Raw genomic sequence first — 21883 nt, forward strand, 5'->3', positions numbered from 1 at the left:
AGAAATACACTGAAAGAGAGGTCAATTCTGATCTAGCACCTCACACCTCTTTCCACTTAAAACTTATATTCTCTCATCTGTTAAGAATACAACTTGGTCATATTACATCATCCAATCTTGCAGACCTCAATTTAAATATTTGCCTCCACCTCAAGTATTTGTTCCATAGCAAGATCAACAACAAGAAGAACAAGAACAACTGGAGAAGATATCAAAGATACATTTTTACGTTTTTAATTCAAGTCTTACGTCTTCTCCAAGAACATTTCTCATGACACTTTCCACTTGTGGCTGCACAGAACAACATACACCCACTACAGCAATCCACTTCCACCAGACGGGCAGCTCTGCACAAACAGAAAGCCTAGTGGCAGTCTGCAGCTCTCAATCATTCTTCCTTAATTTAAAACTTTTCTCTTTATTCACATGGATATTTTCATCTCTTGCAGAGCCTAAGATATGTACATTGGCATTTTCCATTCTAAATGACACGTAACACTAACAGTAGCACTATCTCCATTTGCCTACATGTTCTTTTTTATTATTTCTTTTTTCGTGCCATTATTAATTGCAACTGGGAAAGAGATCGGTACATGTCAAGCATATCTGACAAACGTATCATTAACAAAACATTTCATTGAGACCTGTAAAGATAAACCAGGCAGCACGAAATGGCTAACATGTACTAATATTTTTCCCAGTTGCATTTGGTAATGGCTCAAAAGCCTAAATTTGGGAAATAATAAAAAAACACACAGGCAGATCGTGGCAGTGTCATCATTTTAAAACTTTATTATGACTTTGGTACAAGAGTTGAAAACTGAACAACAATAAGCTGTTTGAGTGTTCCAAGAAGAACCAAAAGTAACAGAAGTTGTTTGTTTGCAAAGCACTTTCACTTTGAAGAAAACGGTCGCTTACTCCTTTGGTTACAGTGTAAATATTGTAACCTTTGCATTCTACAAACAATTAATGCTGCAGAAAAAACAAATTGCTACTTACCATAAAGAAGACACATTAACTTGCATATTAATTATGCCTGTCTGCAACTTAACGTGTCTCCTTTACAGTGAGTAGCAATCTACCTTTTCCTAAATTGTTGATATTCCTACCTGGAGTTTCCATTCTTTAATTAGTTCCAAATGGAATACAAGAACTTATATGCCACAAGTCATCAAACAAATCAGGAAAAACCACAGAATAATAGCCAGAAATATTTTAATAATTGTGGCATTTCAGCCATGAAATTGATAATTCAATACTTTTTACATCACCAAACGTCGTTAATATCAAATATGCAAGACCAAAGGGAATTAAAAGTTGCTAAAAGCAGCAATATTTTTCCATGAAAGTGTTTCTAGCAGATTAGTAAAATCTTGTGAAAGGTTGATACAATTAACCTTGAACCGTATTCATAATCAGTCCTTAACTCAAACAAAATTTGCTAAATACTTTTGAGTTTCACATGTAGCAGCCACCATATACCCTTATGAATGAAAACCTAGCAGAACTAAAAACAACCAAAATAATCCTGCTGGTATATTTTGTGACCTTACTGATGCCTTTTACGTAACTAAATGGTTCAAGTTTGTGGAACAAATCTGCAAATTTACTTCACAATGAACTGCTAACTGCATGTTCAAAAATGGTTCAAATGGCTCTAAGCATTATGGGACTTGACATCTGAGGTCATCAGACCCCTAGACTTAGAACTACTTAAACCTAACTAACCTAAGGACATCACACACATCCACACCTGAGGCAGGATTCGAACCTGTGACCATAGCAGCTGCGTGGTTCCAGACTGAAGCGCCTAGAACCGCTCGGCCACAGCGGGCGGCCTATATGTTCTAAGGTGAGTTTTTGGCTTCAAAGGACCTGATGACAAGTCATATACTACTTAATCACAAAAAAGAGAAATATGAATAAATATCAATGTAATCTACATTTTGAACGTGACAAAAGGCAGTCATTGTAAGCAACATGTCAGAAACAAGTGAAATTTCAAACATGCTTACTTGTTCTCCACAGATCTCTGAATGCAGAGATCAAGTTCATCTGTTAAAACACACCACCATCTTTCAAAGGTCATCACTTTCTGGAAATAGAGGAAAGATAAGTCTTAATTATTGCATAAAGTATATCATTGATCTAAGTTTTATTTATACAGTGATCATTTCTTACTCGTGCAATTAGTTGCACAACCAAGTCTCTTTTCTTTGCTGCACTAAATGGATGGAATAATTGTACTGAGATAATCAGAGTTGGTTTAAGGCCAAAGTGACTCAAGTGACCATTTGCAGCACTGTTGGTGCTGGTCATGCAAAATTTGTAAACAAGGTGTCTCATAATAAGTAGCAAAAATAATCAGTTTCTATGCTCACTGGATTTAGATTTATTTTTAAAGGTCTTACCAAGCTATGGTAAGTAATGTACGAGGCAAGGAGTGAAAGGAAGAGGGGTGATACAAGGTGAGGAGGGGAGGGGGGTGCTAAATGTTATGCCATTAGCGTGGGAAAATGTTTTTGAAATAGCACTGGAGATAACACATATGAATAAACAATATTGGAGCATTATTTTACAATGTTTTCAGTGCAGTGCTCCCCCCCCCCCCCCCCCACACACACACTTTTTCACTAGCACCCCCCCCCCCCCACACACACACTTTTTCACTAGCACCCCCCCCCCCCCCCCACACACACACACACACACACACACTCTCTCTCTCTCTCTCTCTCTCTCTCTCTCTCTCTCTCTCTCTCTTTTGTATAAATGAATTTTCTTACCGGAATACAACAAACTGAAAAAAAAAAATGTGTTATTTCTTCTTCTTAAAACATTCAAACAAAAATATGGCCTATTTACTAACACACTCCTTTACTTTTATCTTGTACACTCAGGGTGGCTACATAAACACGCTATTTACAGAACTCTTTTTTTAACTATGACATCCCTCAGATATTGACTGTAACCTGCATAGGACTGAGAGCTTCATAAAAACAGATGGTGTTCTTCCTAGTTCCCACCAGTTACTAAACTGCTGAACAGGTGATAGTATGAAGCATGAAGGCTTTCTGCTACAACTGTGGGGAATGTGTCAAAAAAAAAAAAAAAAAAAAACATAGCTACAATTAAATTGCAAAATAAGTCTCTTTTATAGCAAATTGTTTGCCTTTTAAGCAAACTTAGTCTAAATCAATCACAATGGCACACACATTGATGTATGAATAGCCAACATAAAGCAACAAATTACTATCCTAGCAGCTGTCCTGTTTGGAAACCATTAACGATGAGCTATCTCAATAAAAGCGATTTCCTTGTGGCAATCAGCATAGGATGGTTTTTGAAAGTAGTGATAAAATAATCTGGTATTTGTGATCAAACAATTTGGTATGTGGAACATCAGCTCCTACAGAAACTGTGTACCTCTTTTTACAGAAAACACCATAATTGCAACCACAAAAGCAACGGGGTAAATTTTGTATTGGGTGCCATCTTACAAGATTTGGGAGTGGGTCAAGAGGCAGGAAACTGCTTGATAAACAGGAAGAAAATAACATCTAAGGCCTAAGATGTAACTTCCAAATGCTTCAGGATAATGTGTCAGACTTAGTTACATTTTACATGAACAATGAATAACATGGGAAGGCTATACTGCTATTAATCATATAGAGGCAGCATTGAGTTACATTTTTTATAAACAATGAATAACATTAACATGGGAAGAATATATTGCTATTCATCACATAGAGGCTGTGTTGAGCCACAAAGAGGCAAAATGAGAAGCCTGCTAAAATATTAAAGCTTCCAGACAAAGTCCTTCTGCATTAAAACACACACACACACACACACACACACACACACACACACACACACACACACACACACATACATTCACCCTATCATAGCTCTCACACACATGACCACTGCCTCAGAGCATTAGAGTTCAACTACGACTGTGACTGCATCTGCGTCTGATGAAACAGCAATCTGCTCGGATGGGGCGGTGTATGAAGACGTAGGTTGTGGAAGGGAGAGGGTTGAGTATCAGGTTACGGGTGGGGGATGATGCTGGTGCTGCCTGTGAGACTATCCAAGTGGGTTGCTAGGAGCAGCATCAAGAGACTGTGCTGGAAGAGTGTGGAAATGGGGAGGAGGAAAGGGAGGGGTACAGAAGAGGGAAAGAACTTCTAGGTGCATTGGCAAGATAAGTATTGCAGTGGGAGCTGGGAAGGGGGTAGGCAGGGTGGAAGAATGGAAGGTGGTGGCGAGGGAGGATTTATGAACAATGGATATATTGTAGGAAGATTTCCCTGCTTGTTAGCCTGTTAGTAGTCATGCCCATGTAGAATGCGGGCACAGTGGTTTGTAATTAAGTTTGTAGATCTCACAGCTGCTTACACAGGTGGTCCTGCCTTGGATGGGGTAAGAGAGGCCCAGTGATATGATTGAAGTAGGAGGGTAACAGAAGTATGTATGGACAGGTCTTGCATCTGAGTCTATTGCATAGATATGAGGCATGTACCAAGGAGTTGGGAACTGGGGCAGGCTAGAGATGGAACAAGTATATTTCATATGTTGGGGGTGGTGGAATATCACTGTGGGATGGATGGGGAGGATATTTGTCATTTCAGTTTTGACTGTCTCCCGACCTGTCTTAAAATATCCTCACTACTGTCTTCCCAACCCTCCCATAATGATATCTTGTTGCCCACCAGTCCTAGACAATACTCTTATCCATCACTACTCCTCTCTTGCTCCTAGCCCCTTGCCTCAAGGCTTATATCCCTGCAACAGACCCAGAAGCCAAATCAACTCCAGTCCTATCACTGGCATCCCCTATTTGATCAGAGACAGCGCCACCTGTGAAAACAGCCATACGATCTACCAAATAAGCGGTAACATCTGTGGTACATTCTATGTGGGCACGACCACTAACAAGCTATCTGTTTGCATGAAAAAGCTACTTTGTAAAAGGCGAGAAAGGGATAATGTGACTAATTTTAGACCTATTTCTATGCCAACAGTGTTTGCTTAAGTTATTGAAAAGGCTGTGTATGTAAGGATAATTGATCATTTTATTTCACATAATTTGCTATCAAATGTCCAGATCAGTTTTAGAAGTGGTTTAACAACTGAAAATGCTATATTCTCTTTTCTCTGTGAGGTACTGAATGGATTAAACAAATGGTTTCGAGCACTAGCCATCTTTTTTTAATCAACTAAGGTGTTCAGTTGTGTTGATCACAAAATATTGATACAGAAGTTAGACCATTACAGAATACAGGTAGTAGCTCACAGTTGGTTCACCACAGACAGTAGCCATGTGTGTGTGTGTGTGTGTGTGTGTGTGTGTGTGTGTGTGTGTGTGTGTGTGTGTGTGAGAGAGAGAGAGAGAGAGAGAGAGAGAGAGAGAGAGAGAGAGAGAGAGAGAGAGAGAGAGAGAGAGTTATACTTCTGAGGAAGGACTTTGTTGGAGATTATGCATACTTCCAGTGTCCTTTTCATTGTGCCGGCCAACAACTTGATGACTCTTCTACGTAACGAGTAGAAATCTATCCTCTATATCATTGTTCTTACATCCTGGACCTTCCATTGATCAATCAATAATATTTGTAACTATACAAGCTCTCAGGTAATGTAGTTACCAATAACAAAAAGTTATACCAAATGAGTATGTGAAGCAACTACCAGACCACATTAAATGAAACAACTGAACACATACACTTGACAGCACAGAAAGTTCCCCACCCCTCATAATTCTAAGCCTTGTCATATGCATGATTTGACAACACAGGATGCAGACACTGTAAGATGTAGACATTGTCTTTCACTTGAGCTGTTAGAGTGTTGTACCACTCGTGGTCTAGTGGTAAATGTCATGCAATGTAGATGCAAAGTTGTATGCTCCAGTCTATTCATTCCTTTATTTTTTAACTGCAGTTTGACTGCCTGCTAAAAGTGTGAACCTGATGAAACCTCAAAGGTAATCTGCTTCACTTTCTAACCACACAGTAATAACAAAAGAGCCTTTGGCTGCATCAAGATCACAACAGTTTATGCTTAAACGTTTCCTCACCCTACATAACCACTGCAACCCAGCTGCTCACCACCAGGCATCTGACACTGGTTGTAGTCCGAACAGATGAATGTGGTGCATCTGCGTTTGGAGTAAATTTATGCTCTCACACTGATAAGCATGAAATTATTTATTAGCATAGTTGGATTTTCTGCAGTAAATAACTTTAGTAAACCAAGTGAACATGGAGCTACACAAAAGGTATGAGTGTATTTATCAACTGTCATTTTCTAATTTAAAATTCTAGTATTTGACTTGCAATTATGAATTGGATTTTTCATAATTTGATCTTTTTAACATTGTTTATGCATTATAAACTAAGTAGAATGAGGAAGATATCTAATATATGTGACATACTGTTTGCTGTGGGTTTAACAGAGGGGTGAATGCACCTTGAAGCATTTGTGTGAAGTGTGGAACGATATTAGGAAAACCACATCAGAAAAGCATTTTCTTGTTTCTTTCATTCTGGCATGAATGAATTTCCACATTCATGAAGTTTCAACAATTGACATATGTGATGAACTGTTACCATTTAACTTTCGTGCAACATTTGCATTCAACTGCCAAAGTTAAGAAGTCAATAGCAGAAGTACGACATGTCACAATTAACAGCAACAAAAATCAAACTGGTGTCTATTACCGCATTTTGGTTTCAGTGTCACCAGTTCACTCATAGAGCTTCCCTATGCCATAGCTATCAACATTGAGAAGATGCTGTTATAAAAGACATGGCAAATATGGAGGCTCCTTCACCTGTCAGTTAACGCCAAAATGAAAAATATGTCTGAAGTGTTAGACCCTTTCCTCTTGCATCTATTTCATAACACTTAAACAATATTCATAAGATTCAACTACACACAATCCAGTTCATAACTACACATCAAATATTGGAAGTTCAAATAAGAAAATGGCAACTGATAAATATATTCACAATAACCTACACATGTGTAACTGCATGGTGTCCACCCCATTTATCAAAGTTATTTCATGCGGCGAATCAAACTACACAAAGAAACAATTTAAATGCGAGAGCTGCAAGGTGCCAAAAATACGTCGCAATGAGCTCAACTGGTCAGATGGTGGCTGGCATCAAGAGACCAGTGGCAGATGGCTGGTTGCTGCTCTATGGAAAGAAAACTCTCGACTATAATCTATTCCGATCTTGATGCAGCCATGAGCTCTTGCACAGAAGATTAGAAAGTGAAGCAAATTATCCCTGAGTTTCTATCAGACTGATACATTAAGTACACAGCCGAAATGTGGTTAAAAAATAAAAGAATGAGAGGACTTAAACTCTCAACTATGCATCTACATTGTGCGACATTTACTACCAGATACAACACTGTAACAGCTCGAGTGGAAGAAAACATTTCCTCCAGATACATACACATACTATAGTGTTGCCAGATTGTGTAGACGACCAGACTTAGTATTCTTAGAGGACAACTAATTTTTGTGCAGTCAAATGTAAACAATAGGTTTATCTGGGCTTGCCCAACTTATACAATACAGTATTACAGAAAAAGTATTCAGTATTATATTTACAGACTGCAAGAATGAAAGACGTAAGCAAGATATAGACAACATTTTAAAAACCCAATATGTCTGATAATGTTAGTAATCTTCCAAGGTATTGAGATGCCTCAGATCACCAGTTATTTTGGCAACAGAGAATGTTGCTGTCTTCAGCTGATTTCTGTGGGATGGACTGTTACACAACTGAGTTCACTGGGTAAAAATTTAGTTGTCTATTGTGTTGAAACTAAATTAAACAGCACGCATCTGCAGGATATGTGCAACAAGAAGTGGGAACCAACTGCTGACTGAAAACTACCTCAGTATGAAAGCCATCTTGAAATACAAACTGTGGTTGGTTAAGTATCCCATAATGAAGGAAAGAAAAAAAAAGTTCTTGTCCTGGCAGAGAGTTGACAATGATATGAAGAAAAGTTTGTTTTAGTTATGCTGAATAAAATATGTGTGAATAGTTCTATGTTCTAGATTTGACCAATTTCTTTTTACATGGTGAGTTAATTGTGAGGAAGTTTTACCATGCATTCATACTATTGATTCACCTCAATAGGTAATTAATTCCCTACCTTCAGTGTGGATGTCCACTTACATTCAACCTCCAGTGTGGATATAAAATCAGCGAGAAAGTACGACATGGACAGGGACTGCTGATAGGTGCCACTGGGTGGCTGTGAGAGTCTGCTGGGGAGCACGATGAGATAGTCTGCGTTTTTGCAATAAACACTGTGTCCAGGTGGCATTGCGGTTAATGTGACTGCCTAGTAACCAGAAGATCATGGGTTTGAGTCCCTCTACAGCACACATTTTCACTCATCGCTGCTGACTCTGTGTAAAGTCTCGATGCAGCTAATATCATTAGTCCCTTCCCTTTCTCTGCCTTCCTCTCCCTCCAACTACAATTGCTGTCATAGCTGTGGATTCAGTGTGGTGTGTGTTCTTCCAGAAATGTCCAAAACAACAGACACCATGCTCATATAATAACTGAAAGTACTTCCTCAGGCTTCACTACTTCGGAAAAACCAGAAGAAGAAAATGAACGTTATATTTTTAGGTAATGCCTGCTGAAATGGTTATCAGGGGGATGACACACAATCCCCATGTGTGACATTTTCTTTATTTTACACTGACAGTACCATATTAAGTGGTGTTGGCCATTATGACATATTTTTTGTTTTAGGAGATTTCCTTCTGGCGGCACACAGTCCACCTGGTTTCACTTTGAATGATCTTCTGTTTATGTGGTTTGTTCTTCTTCAGTATTCTAGTGAGACAGTACTTAATCTTAACATCTACATTTGTCAAACCATTGGTCATACTTGCATAACCAGTTGGTATTACCATTCACAGGCTTAGTAGTTGTAGCTGACAAGCTATGGAAGAAATACATTTGTGCAGATGTTTCAGCTGTTGATCTGCACCTCCTCCAACATGCTGTGGTTGTCCACAACAAAGTCTCCATAACTATTGTTGTCCTCCCCAACCACGCCATCTGCACAGCAGCTATGGTCTAGGTTATTTTGTGTGCACTGAGCAAGACTTCAGGAAGTATTGTAAGCTATTAGAACAAAGGTGACTGACTTGTTTATCCAATGAACCTTCAGTACCTTCAAAACCACCATAAGGGCGACTCTTCAAATTATGGACCAATTTCATACACTTTCCTGCTTAAGGAAGTACCAAGATCATTGTGAAATGTAGAAGAGACCATTCTCACCTAAGGGAAGAATGCAGTTTTCAACATGTGATTTGATCACATAGTGTAAATATTTGAACAAACTATCTGTTGAGGATATAAATCATACATAAGCTTCAGCATATACACGTGTAAGAAATAAGCATTTCAATCTAGGCTCAATGCTTCAATGAGGAGTATTCAAAGGAACATTAATTGCTGTGTATCAAATGAAAAGTATACAAACAGCTTTAAGATATTACAAACAATGTCTGAAATTTATTTAATCATCCTGTGAGATGCAGTAGTCTTCTTACACTGTCAAAATGTAAGCTTATAACAAAGCAAGCTGGGATCTTCTTACTTCCTCTTGTTTTGTTATCTGCCTCCTTAAATTCATTTTTTTTTGAAATTTTTGACTAATTACCATCAAAATATGTAAGTATAATCTGCAATTTCATAAAACAGAAAGGTTGGCCCTCAGTTTTAAAGAATATAGCACCAGATCTAAATTTGTGCCCCGTTTTACGTATGTAATTGATTTTCTAATTTATTTTGACAATTTATTGTTAATATCTTTTGTTATAGGATGAAATCAGTGATTGTTTTGTGGCTTAGATTCTATTGCTGACTTACAAACAAATATAAATTCTGTACTAATTATACACATTTGGAAAAAGAATCACTAGGATTCTTGAAGTATTTATTTGGCTCTATTTGAAAATATATTAACAAATCCAGCCCTTCATTAATTCCAAAGTAATTAACAGGTTTGTAAAAAGTATTGTTTCTATATCTATATCTGTTAATTTCATCATTTAAACAAATAATTCGGCTTAACCCCTGTGTAGAACAAACTGTTAAAAAGAACCAATTTTTCAATGCATTCAGTTAATTTAATGATTTATGTTTTAATTGCAACTTCTGCAACTTAAACACTGAACAATGTGTAGTTTCAGTGCCTATTACTGAGATGATGTATAAAGGCCCAATTTTTGGTCCCGAGACAATCAGTCCACGGGCGATTTTCAGACGAGAAACCTGTGCTGGTTAGGTCGACAACAATGCATCAACGTAACTGTGAAATACGTGTAATAGGTCATGTGTTAAAACAATGACAGTGTTTATTCAATATGTAACATATTATTCTGCAATAACCGTGTGATCAGGTTTTTACTGCTCATGGGTGTTCAACAGTAAACTACGGTAGCAGTATGCTGATGTTTGCCTGAATACTATTAATGAGGTTCATCGAAAGTTAAACAATAGTGCGCTGGCCATATTAACTGTGTTTATTGGGAGGTCGTGAACAGTGAAAGTAAAGAACTAGGAATGCAACTGTGCACCTGTTGGCTACATTATTTACAGTAGTCAGTGTTGAAATTCCACTCCCCATTTTTCAGTCAGTAATACAACGCAATATGTTGACACCAAGGACCATCAACAAACAAATAAAGCAGGTGAACATCATGTATGGTTGCCTTCTGGGTGATGATTATCGTAATTGGGCACAATAAACTAGGACTCATGAACTATGAACACTATCTCAAGAACAGTTTACAATACAGTGATTATAACGAAGGAAGTGCAACAGCAAATCAGCGAATGGGTTTCATGGCCACAGTATGACAGCAGCCAATCAGCTAGTGGGTTCTATGGAAGCAGCCATTGAGTACAGGAGCAGCAAATCAGCACACACATAGACGCAGCTGTGCAGACGATGAATCGAGATGATGATTACTGCTGCTGCAACTGCAGCAGCAGCAGCCGCAGAAGACGAGTGAATAAGAATAAGGTAATTTCATAAAAAAGTCATTTTATATTAAATTATGCATAATGAGTGGTCTTAACGAACAAGACAGTGTGATGAGAGAGAAGGGACAATGGTGAACTGGTTCTGTAAATGACTTGCACGTAACTTTGAAAGATGGGGACGAAAGCCCTATTGTAGATGAAACGATAAAAGTGTCATGTACACTGTATGGTGATGGAAGTGAAATGGATGAAAACAGTACTGAAGTGGATGAAATCATTAAGGTTAAGGGGGAGTGGTGAAAGTCAGCAAGGGCAACAGGTTAGGGCAGACGAAAAATTGGAATGAATGTTAAAAGAAATTATGAGTAGTATGTGTACGAAAGAAGACATTATTAAGGTGGAAAAGAAAACTCATAGCATTAGAACTGACATGGTTAGCTTCAAGGATGAATTGGAGAAATAAATTAAAAAGGAGATTAAGGTAGTCAGCTCTAATCTTTCAGAATTAAATAAGAAGGTTGAGGCAGTAGCTAACGATTGTGATGAAAAGATAAAGAAAGTAGCACATAACACTAATGAGAAATTAACATTAATGAGTAGTAAATGTGTAGAAGACAGAAAGAAGCTTTGTGATGACTATAGTAGGAGGGTGCAGGCTTCCAAAAAACAGCATAAAGATGAAATCAAAGCAGCCAGGAAATTTTGTGCTGAAAACAGGGTTAAACTTGAACCAAATCAATCAGATTAAAAATAATTTAGAAACAGAAGTGGAAACCAAGTGTGCAGTAGTGGTAGAGGAAAAACTGGTAAAAGTAAATAATAATGTAGATTCCAAATTGGCTGATATGGAAAAAAAGATGGAAGAAATACAAAATCTAAAGTACAGAATATGTAGTGTCCCAAACAGAACTTCATTTGTTAGTTGTAAAAATTTAACAGTTTTGAACCATATGTTCAAGTGCATCCATAGGATCTCATTAGATAATTTAATGATTTGCTTGAAACATGCAATCACAAGGAGAAAATGTCATTTGTGAAAGATTTTTTTAAAGGGGTAGCTCACAGGTGGGCAGCTCAGGTAACTGATAGTTGTACTTCAGGCATAGTCCATAACAATACAGGCAGGGTAGGAAAAAATGTTACCTTCATAGTCTCAGATGTTATTGAATTTAGTTTATAATTCTGCTCCAAGATACAGCCCTCCAAAAATGACACTGTGCATACCATTTTGAAGATGTAACTTTTTGATAAAATGGAACATCTCTAGATATTTTATTGATTTTTTTAATTGAAAGCTAATTGCTTTATGATTACAAAGAAATCCTCCATTTTGACTTATCTGACAAAGTTCTTTTACTATAGCATTATGAACCTTTTTATTTAATTTATGGAAATTTTTTTTTCAGAAATTCCAATCTGTAAAATTTTGATTTTTTTCTGTTGATTAGTACCATATTATTTTACATTCCCTGAAAAGGGGAGCCTCCACTTTTCAGTTGAACAGGTTTCACAAACAATTGAAATTTTTGCCATACATAAAGCATGTTTTATTATCACATTATCACATAACAGGCTCATAAAAATCAAAAACTACCCTTATTTAACAAAATTTTAGTAGTTTGAAAGATGAGTAAGAGACACATTTTTCAAGCATTTTAAATGATTCCAAAACGTATGTGAAAGGTCCAAAGAGTAAAAAGTTTCAATTTATATAACTTATGTGTACTCTGTTTGTACTGAAATTAGCCAGTTAATGAACTAAAAATGTGTTCCAGTGCTTCAGTATCTTCCTTTAATATAGAGTGATGCCTTCCTGTTGAACCAATAGGAACTAGAGCACTTGAGAACAATGTGAACAGAAGGTGAGCACTGATGGCATTGTTGCTGTCCTTCAGCTGGACACTTACATCCAGCAACTGGTCCATGTGGTAGCATAAATTTCACTACAATTTCGTTTAACTCATAACTAGTGTCTATAAATCTCTGCAATCCCAGTCACACACACATGCCACAAACATCACCCTTCTCAGGTTGTGAACCTGAATATTATCCTACTGTTTCTGAGGTGTTGGCTGAATGAATGAAATGTCTTCTTTCTTGCTCTTTAAAGTGAGTCCAAAAATGTGTCTTCTGAATTTCTTTCACAGGAGTAATTTTTTTGGACCATTCTTCTTTTTTCTGCTCACGGAATTCTTCGATTTCCTCTTTGGACAAAAGAATGAGGGCTGCGGATGTGTAAGATTTCACAACTCTCATAAAATCCTAAGCATTCTGTATTGCAGATATGTTTGGAATGTAAAGATTATGTTTTGGAGCATGGTGCTTCGTCAGGCCTCCTACAACATCACAAGGCCCCTTCCTGTGACCAGTAGCACTGTGTACCCAATCAGTTGGCAATAGTGACTTACTCAATTCAAACAGCTGGTAACAATTTTTAAAATGATTAGGAGTACCATCAGAAATAATAACGATCTGGTCTGCCCCTGTTTGCAGTTGAAGAATTTTCTGCACCGCTAGCAAAGCATGTGCTGAGTCATGTCCTGTGTCATCACTTATAGCTGCAACACTTGTGGTCTTGTTTTGAAAATATGTCCCTCCTGTAAAAATTGAAATCTGGTCATTACACCAATGGTACCCTTGTTTCATGTTACAGACTACTAATGAGTTCACATGCCTAACAGAGGCGTCATATGTCATGTGCTCCAGTAATTTCTTCAAAGTTACCACACAAAGTTCAAAATTCATGCCGTACACACATAAATAGACATCTCTAGGTGGGTTGGAACTACCCACTTAAGTCATAGTGCATAAAATTTTGATCTTCCAATATGTGAAGTTGTATTGTTGATCTTATAAATTGCAAAAGTTTCTTTAATACTGTAAGTCATGTACCTCTACACTTTCACAACTTTTTGACCTTCACCTGTTAGTGTTATAGTGTCTTTTTTGTTGGCACTCTGACAAGAAGAGTCCCATTTATCTTCCATATAAATGACTGCACTATAAGAACCTGAGCTGCTTCTACAGGATGACAATAATAGGGATCTGGTCTTCCTAAGATTCCTTTTACAGACTTCACATTTCTTGATTTGTCTACCATGCACTTTGATACTGATGGAAAGTGGTTCAAATTTGTTTTCTTTAAAAATGTCTCTGGAATAATAGTTAAAACTTGAGCCTTTTCACTGTAGGATGCACAGTATACAACAGCTGAGTTGATATTTGTGAAAAATTCCTGGCTAGAGGTGCAAGAGGGCTTTGATTCATTTTCTTCTGAATTTCTACTTTCGAGAGTATGGTCAGTTTTGCTGTAGTGTATTCGTCCATAGCTGTAGTAATTTTTCTGCACTTTCTTGATGCATAGAGCTGCTGATTCGACTTCACTGGCCACGGTTTCTTAACAGGACAAACATCTACCTCTGTAGTTGACTGATTCAGGGTATGTAATTTCTCCTTTACTGATGCAAAATTTACATCATCTGCACCATGGGAGGCTTCACATTGTTCTGATACTATCATTGTTGTTATTCTGTCAAAACATTTATAACACAAAAAGTCATCGCTGGAAACATCTTTACTTTGAAACAGAGTCTTCAAATGAGAACACTTATTCCCAACCTGAACAAAGTCTGCTTTTTCTGTTTGTCTTATATTTCACTCTTTTATGAATATCCAAATAGTCAGCACACCTCACTCTCCTGTGGGCCCAGTCAGAAGACATTTCAAACAGTCAATTTCAAAAAACACGCTGCAATTGTGTCGACTGGCAAATTCCTCATGAAAACACAAAATGCACTGGATGGCCTCAGATTTCTTAGAAGCCTCTTCAGTAAACAAATTAGCACTGAACAACTACAATACAGAAACCTGCAATGAACACCCACAACAAAGATACTGACAAGAAACTACCACCAAGTGTAAGAAATATCTTCAACAATGAAAGTGAAAAGAAGTAAATGCAAAAAAGAAAGTGATAAAAAATAACTGCAACAAAGACAATAAAAATAAACATTGTAACAAAGAAATTAGTAAGAAACAACTTCAGTGAAGTCATATATTACCCATGAAAGTTGAAAAAAAAAGATTTTTTTAAATAAAACCTGTCCAACTTAAAAGTGGAAGCTATTCTTTACAGAGAGTACTACATAGTACTAATCAACCAAAAAAAATCTAACTTTTCTGGATTGGCATTTTTGAAAAAAAAAAAATCCGAAAATTATTAAAAAAATAAAATTCAAAAGGCGACAGTAAAAGAACTTTGGCAGATATGTCCAAATGGAGGATATCATTGTAATCATAAAGCAATTATCTTTTAAATTAAAAAAAACTCTTAAAATATCTAGAACAGTTACAGAGATAAAGCGTTTCAAAAATTTTTCCTAAATTTGCATCTTCAAAATGGTGTTCGCAGTCTCATCTTCGGAGGCCTGTATCTCGGGGCAGGAATTTTTTTTTTTTTTTTTTTGGAGAAAACAAAAAATTATGGGTTTTTTACTTACTCCTGAAGTTTAACAGATGCTAAATTCAATAACATCTGAGCCTATGAAGCGATACAAATCATGCCTTCATGGCACAGCTTTGAAAAACCAATTCTAGATGAATATTGGTCCAAAGAGAAGCAGCAGAGAATTTTGAGTGAATTTTGCGGAGGAGAGAGATTTGCCTCTAGGAAGGGTATTATGAAAGGATTCTGTCAGCTTTGGATAAAAAAAAACTGAAATATTTGGACAAAGAGCTAGCTAGTGGGTTTAGAAACTAAGTTGCCTCAGAAAGTTAGAGAATTGCTCATACCTGCCCCTACAGGTAATGTTAGTGATATCTGAGTCATATTGATAAAGTGGAGAGGGTGAAGCCCTCAGTGGAAGATCGTAGGAGGAATTTTGACGACAATAATCAATTTGGGAGAGAATTTCAGGTAAATAGGATGAACAGGACTAATTACAGTAGAAATTCAAGGAATGGTTGGGTGGAAGATAGCCAGAATGGACACAGAATTAGTAGGAGAAATTCAAGTAAAAGAAATGGAGCAGATTATTTTAATTCTGGATCAAACCATTTAAACTAGATACTGCTCCAGTTTTGGCTCGCACTAGAGCAGGTAGTGATGAAGAACCACGTGTATATAAATGTTCTGTAATCACAGGTAAGGGTAATGTAAATGATAGTAGTAAGATGAGTGTAATTTCTAATTCTAGTGAGATGTTGAATGATGGTGTGGGTAGCAATGTTTATCCCATAAAAGTAGAGGAGGAATGTACTATAATAAAATCAAGTGATGAAACACAGTGTGTTGCTATTGCCCAGGATGTCCAAAGTGTCCAGACAGATGGTAAATTTTTAAGAGAACATAAGGAATTCAGGTGTATTGCTTTATGGTCTAATACTGGAAACAATAATCAACTAATAAGCCAAGTATTTGATGACAATCAAAGTGACAGTGGGTCTGATTCTGACAGTAGCTGTAATGATGATAGCAGTGACGAATTCAGTAGTGACAAGGATGAGGTATTTAAATTTATAATTGATAATAATGATAATGTGTTACATAAAGAAACAATAAAGGAAGATAATGTTAGGTGTAATGAAGAGTTGGAGTTTGAGAGTGGTAATGAGGAAGAGAACCATGCTATTTGTCATTTGACTGTCTGGTAATTAATTTGGTAATCTGGATTATAGTCTTTCCAGGCAAAGGATTAATGAGGATTTGTTGTATGAAGAAGATCAAATGGTAAGTAAAAAGGAAGTGTGGCACCCTGTAACAAAAGCAAGTGATGGTAAGTGTTTACTGGACAATGGTAGCGATTTGAAAGGCATCTCACAGGCATTTTTTGAAGCTATTAAGAACACAGAGGGTATAGTGGTGATGCATGTTTCTGGAATAAGAATTATTGGTGCTACTGGTAAGAGGTATTATTAACTGTGAAATATGTGTAATAGGTCATATGTTAAAACAATGACAGTGTTTATTCAATATGTAGCATATTATTCTGCAATAACTGTGTGACCAGTTTTCTACTGCTAATAGATGTTCGACAGTAAACTATGGTAGCACTATGCTGATGTTTGCCTGAGAACTATTAACGAGGCTTATCGAAAGTTAAACAATAGCGCACTGGCCATATTAACTGTGTATATTGTTGGGTTGTGAACAGTGAGAGTAAAGAACTGGGAACGCAACTGTGCACCTGTCGGCTACATTATTTACAGTAGTCAGTGTTGAAATTCCACTGCCCATTTTTCAGCCAGTATCACAACACAGTACGTCAACACTGAGGACCATCAGTGAAGAAATAAAGTAGGCAACGTCGAAAGCTGACACATTCATTTCCAGCTGGTACAAACCCACTCAAAAAAATATGCTTGTTCTTCACTTCACTAGATTAGATTGCCTTAGATACACTGTTCAATGTATAGATCAATAGTGAGGAGGTCCTAATGGATGTAAAGTATGTCAGAACACAAAGAAACAAGGAAAAACAATTTTCAAACCAGCCCATGATTGATTAGAAATTCACTTAGAATACCACTCCAAAAGTACCACCATGCTTTGTAGCCTACTGGATCCCTTTAATAGAGCCTGCCCTTTATGTACCAGCTGTTTGTTATTATCAGTACTAGTTATATATATGTGTGTGAAATGTGTTCCAGAACAACTGGGATATACTAATAAAATCTTCTAGGTTTCCAGACCAGGACAAACAAGAGTTAAAACTCAAGTTTTCAAAGATAATCACCATCTTCTTCATCTGGGGATGTGCCCATATGACATCTAAAGCATTCAGTGTGAGCGTAGGCCATGTTACACGGAGCAGACACAATGTCGTATTCAGCAGTACTGCCTGGAGCACATCAGCTCTGGGGCAGAGAGACAAATTGGCAGTCACTGAGCACAGTTTGGAAGAAAGCTGCATGTTGTATTCTGAATGAGCAAGAGTGCTTTGTAATGCAATGTAGTTTGGGACAGCATGATAAAGGAATCCATCAAATTTAGGGCTAATAACGGCCTCAGAAACACAGATGGTGGCTATTAACAAAGTTCTGCTTTGGACCTGTTACTGGCCATAACACACTGTGAGCACTCAGAGCTGAGAGATATCTGTACAATGTGCTAGTTGGTATCTGACTGAACATGCTGGGATTCAAGTACACTCCCTCATCTGCTCCAATCTGTGCTGCGTCAAGGGCAAGGACAACTCAACTCGCTGCAGTACCTGTATAAGATCAAGCAAGATGACATTTCAACACTTTACCATAAGACGATGGTAGCGACACTCATCGAACTGTCGCATCTGGAAACCCGAGAACTTTATATTAGTTCAACACACAAGAAAGATGATGATGTTTTACATATACATGTTGGCACCAATTACATTTATTTGGTTTTACTATTTTGTCATGTATTTGGTGTAATATGTGGTTCTTTAATACAGGACTTTTGGACTCTAGTCTTTGATGCCATTACTGCTATGTATATTAATTTGAAATTTAGTTAAAAATATCTATTATTATTTTATTTGGCAAAATAAGTGCCCAAAACATGTACCTTCATTCTAAAACAATATTCTTCTTAACCCATTTTCTGACAAAGTTTCAAACATTGGAGTGAATACAGTGCGTAAAGTCCCACCCATAAAATGCAAATGTTATTCTTAACATACTTTAATTTTACCAGCTGAATCCTACACGCAAACTAGCTTGCTTACACAGTGTTCTCTTGTACAACTTAATGATGTTCGGTGTTATGGGTGGGACAATTCATATTGAAATTAAAATTAATTAATTTTGAAACAATACTCATATCAAATGAACTTCTAATGCAAAAATATACTTCTTTTTGACTTGGTTTTTAAGAATCTGTCTTGTGCTCTCAAGAATGGCCCACTGGACTACAAACGGGGTTGCAATAATACACTGTTCTAGTGTTTTGTTCAGCAGAGAAAAGGAAATAACGGATGGTCAAATTTGTGTGTTCTACAATGAATGTTTTGTAAAGGGCTAATTACAGTATAAAATATGTACTTTCAGCTTTAATTTGCCCAGTTTTGAAACTTATATTTCAATAAATATATTTTCAATGAAGTGTCCCTGTTTTTCTGGACCTGTTCAGCAGTCTTTCAGCTTCAGCAGCTGACCCTTGCCTGCTTACAGCTGTAAAACCTTGTTCAAAGTTGTAGGTTTTCATAAAGAGTGTATATGCTCAAATGCAGCATTAATGAGTAAATAGAAAGTAAAATGAGAGAAAACAGCTTTTAAGCCACAAAAATACAAGTGTAGTTATGTACAATCAACTTCAAGCAATAAGCAGCAATAAAACAAATGAAAATCCAAAGAGACAGAACTTTAAACACACTGTATGACTGGAATAATGTCTTTGCACTTCAGACTAAATAAATTGCAAATGCCGTCTCATTCAGATTCTGAACAAGTATATTGCCTTCCTGATGCTATTGTTGGTGCTTTTGATTTTAAATATGTGATGATCCGGAATCCATTAAGTACCTTAGGTAGATGGACAATGGAAGGAACGGACGTAGCCAGCGGGATGCAAAAAGCTGATAAGTGCTGGAATTTCTTCACCGACTTTAAACACTTTGACTTTGAATACTACAAAATCATTCTAACCTCTGTTTCCCCTAATATAGTTTACAACAATGGGCTTGAACTGTTGATTTTCTCTTATCCTAGCAACTCTGTGGACTTCAGCAAACCTTTCTTGATCAAATTCAATTTCTTTAATTTCTTTCTCTGTAACGTAAGACAAGATGATGCTTGAAATGTTGTCCTTGAATTTAAATAGATCAAGACTACAGTGTAATCTATCACTTTGTTAAAGTAATGTATTGCAAAGGGTATTTAGGACTGATGAATGATGACCATCAACTACTAGAGCACATTTATTTAAAGTAGTTTGGACAGTGGGACATTCATGTTGACCACTGGGTTTTTCTGCATGTGTATATTGACTGAATGGTGAGGTAGACTATGTTGCTACTGGACAGAGCAACACTGGAAGTGGCTTCCTAACTTGTTAACATTTTACTCACTTTACAAGAGTAGTTAAGTACTAAGATAAACGAACTATGTGATCTTGTAAGAAATGCTGGTTTTGAACAATTAAAGGAGGTAGGTCAGAATGTAAAACATATATGAAAGAATTAACTAAACAAATGTTTACAAAAGTAAATGAACAATTCTTAAGACACGCAAATGTGGTTACATGTGTTAGAGCAGGGTAAAAATTTGGACATAACAGCTTTACCAGGCTCCGCTTTCAGAATTTTGGAGGCATGAGTAAGTGAATGAATTACTCAAAAGGTACAAGAAACAACAAATTTATCAGTCAGTACACTATGGTTCACAGTTTATTTAGGAAAAACAGAAGAGGAACTAGGTAAGCTCTGGGATGGACTTAATAAAACCAGAGATAAAGTAAGTAAATGGAAATTTTATGAAAGCAATCGCCTTTCACCAGAACTATCGGAAGAATTAAATTTAGATGGAGAAGATTTAAGATTTATTTACACTCTCAACCTAGGAGGTGGTGCTAGTATTTCATCTGGAGGGCATCATAAAACACTACTGACACAATGTCTCTCACATGGCCTGGTGTAGTATTATTTAGTTAATAAGAGTATACAAGGATTTTATTTACACTGGTATTAATTATAGTCACACTACTTATTTATTTATCTGTTATTTAAAAATACCAGGTGACAAGAAAAGTGGAACTCAGAATATTGGGGACAGATTAACAAACTATGCAAGGAAGAGATTGCACCAATAATAATCAAGACCCTCTTGAATGGAAAAGGAGGCCTCTACAATATCGACACTGTAAAGAAGAATATTACATAAAAACGAAGTACTAGGCTAGACGAACAACTGCTTGTCACATTCTGAGATTCTTATATACCCTACAGATATTGCAAGTATCTTCAGATTTCGTACAAACAGTAGCTCGAGTAGCATTTACTGGTCTCAAATAGATTACTAATTGGTATGAAGATCATTAGGCCACTTGCTGTACTTTATGTTTTCCCTGTGCAGCAGATTACCACCTCAGAGTTGTGACAGGCTCCTTGGAAGAAGACATTCTTGACAGTGCTTAAAAAAGTCATGGAACAAAAGAAACATGATAGTAGGGTGTGTTCTAATCTGTAACTCTGTTCATTGCAAATGTGCTTATCAAGCAGACAGAATTATTTGAAGTCTAAGCAGCCTGCTGTAGAGTTTCCAGCACTCAGCAAAAATGAAAAGGCAGTGATATGAAGCATACACGTTATACCCAGATGTCAATTTGGGAGAGGGGGGGGGGGGGGGAGGGGGACAGCAGGGGGAGCGGGAGAGAGAGAGAGAGAGAGAGAGAGAGAGAGAGAGAATGGTAGCTTGTCAGACCATGACTTTTTTTTATTTATTTTCTTTTTTAAAGAACCAGTTTCTCTATTAACTCTTCTACAGTTGAATGATGCATCTCTGCAACATTCTTATTAGTATAAACCCCTGTTTGTACTGTATAATTTCTTCTGGGTCATATTCTTTTAAAAACATGTACTGAATAAGATTCTAGGTCAGGTTATACAGGACATGGTTCACAATATTGCAGCATCCATTCTTTGATTCCAAATGGCACACAGTTTTCTTGATAAATTCCTCATAGTTACCATCCTTGATAGCTGCTGCAGCCAACACCAGTTGGCCATTTTTATGTATTACACATACATGAACTGAGTGTACCAGCCAGGATTAGGGAGAAAATAAAAATGGGTTTAAAAAATGAAAGAAAAGTAGTTGAAATTGGATCCTATTGCTTTCTTTTCAGATTGATGATTAAACAATTCAAT

At 36.9% G+C, this 21883-nt stretch overlaps 1 long non-coding RNA gene across 2 annotated transcripts in view; it reads right to left on the bottom strand.

Moving 5' to 3' along the window:
* Positions 1-813: 813 nt before the first annotated feature.
* Positions 814-21883, bottom strand: part of LOC126427350 (uncharacterized) — a 60257-nt gene continuing 39187 nt past the window's right edge. For both annotated transcript variants that reach the window (XR_007576646.1, XR_007576645.1), the window contains exons 3-4: positions 2019-2098; positions 814-1878 (exon numbers count right to left, since the gene is read on the bottom strand). This is a non-coding gene — a long non-coding RNA (uncharacterized LOC126427350). The remainder of the gene's footprint in view (positions 1879-2018; positions 2099-21883) is intronic.

This window comes from Schistocerca serialis, chromosome 11, assembly GCF_023864345.2.
Source record: "Schistocerca serialis cubense isolate TAMUIC-IGC-003099 chromosome 11, iqSchSeri2.2, whole genome shotgun sequence".
Taxonomy (NCBI): Eukaryota; Metazoa; Arthropoda; class Insecta; order Orthoptera; family Acrididae; genus Schistocerca; species Schistocerca serialis.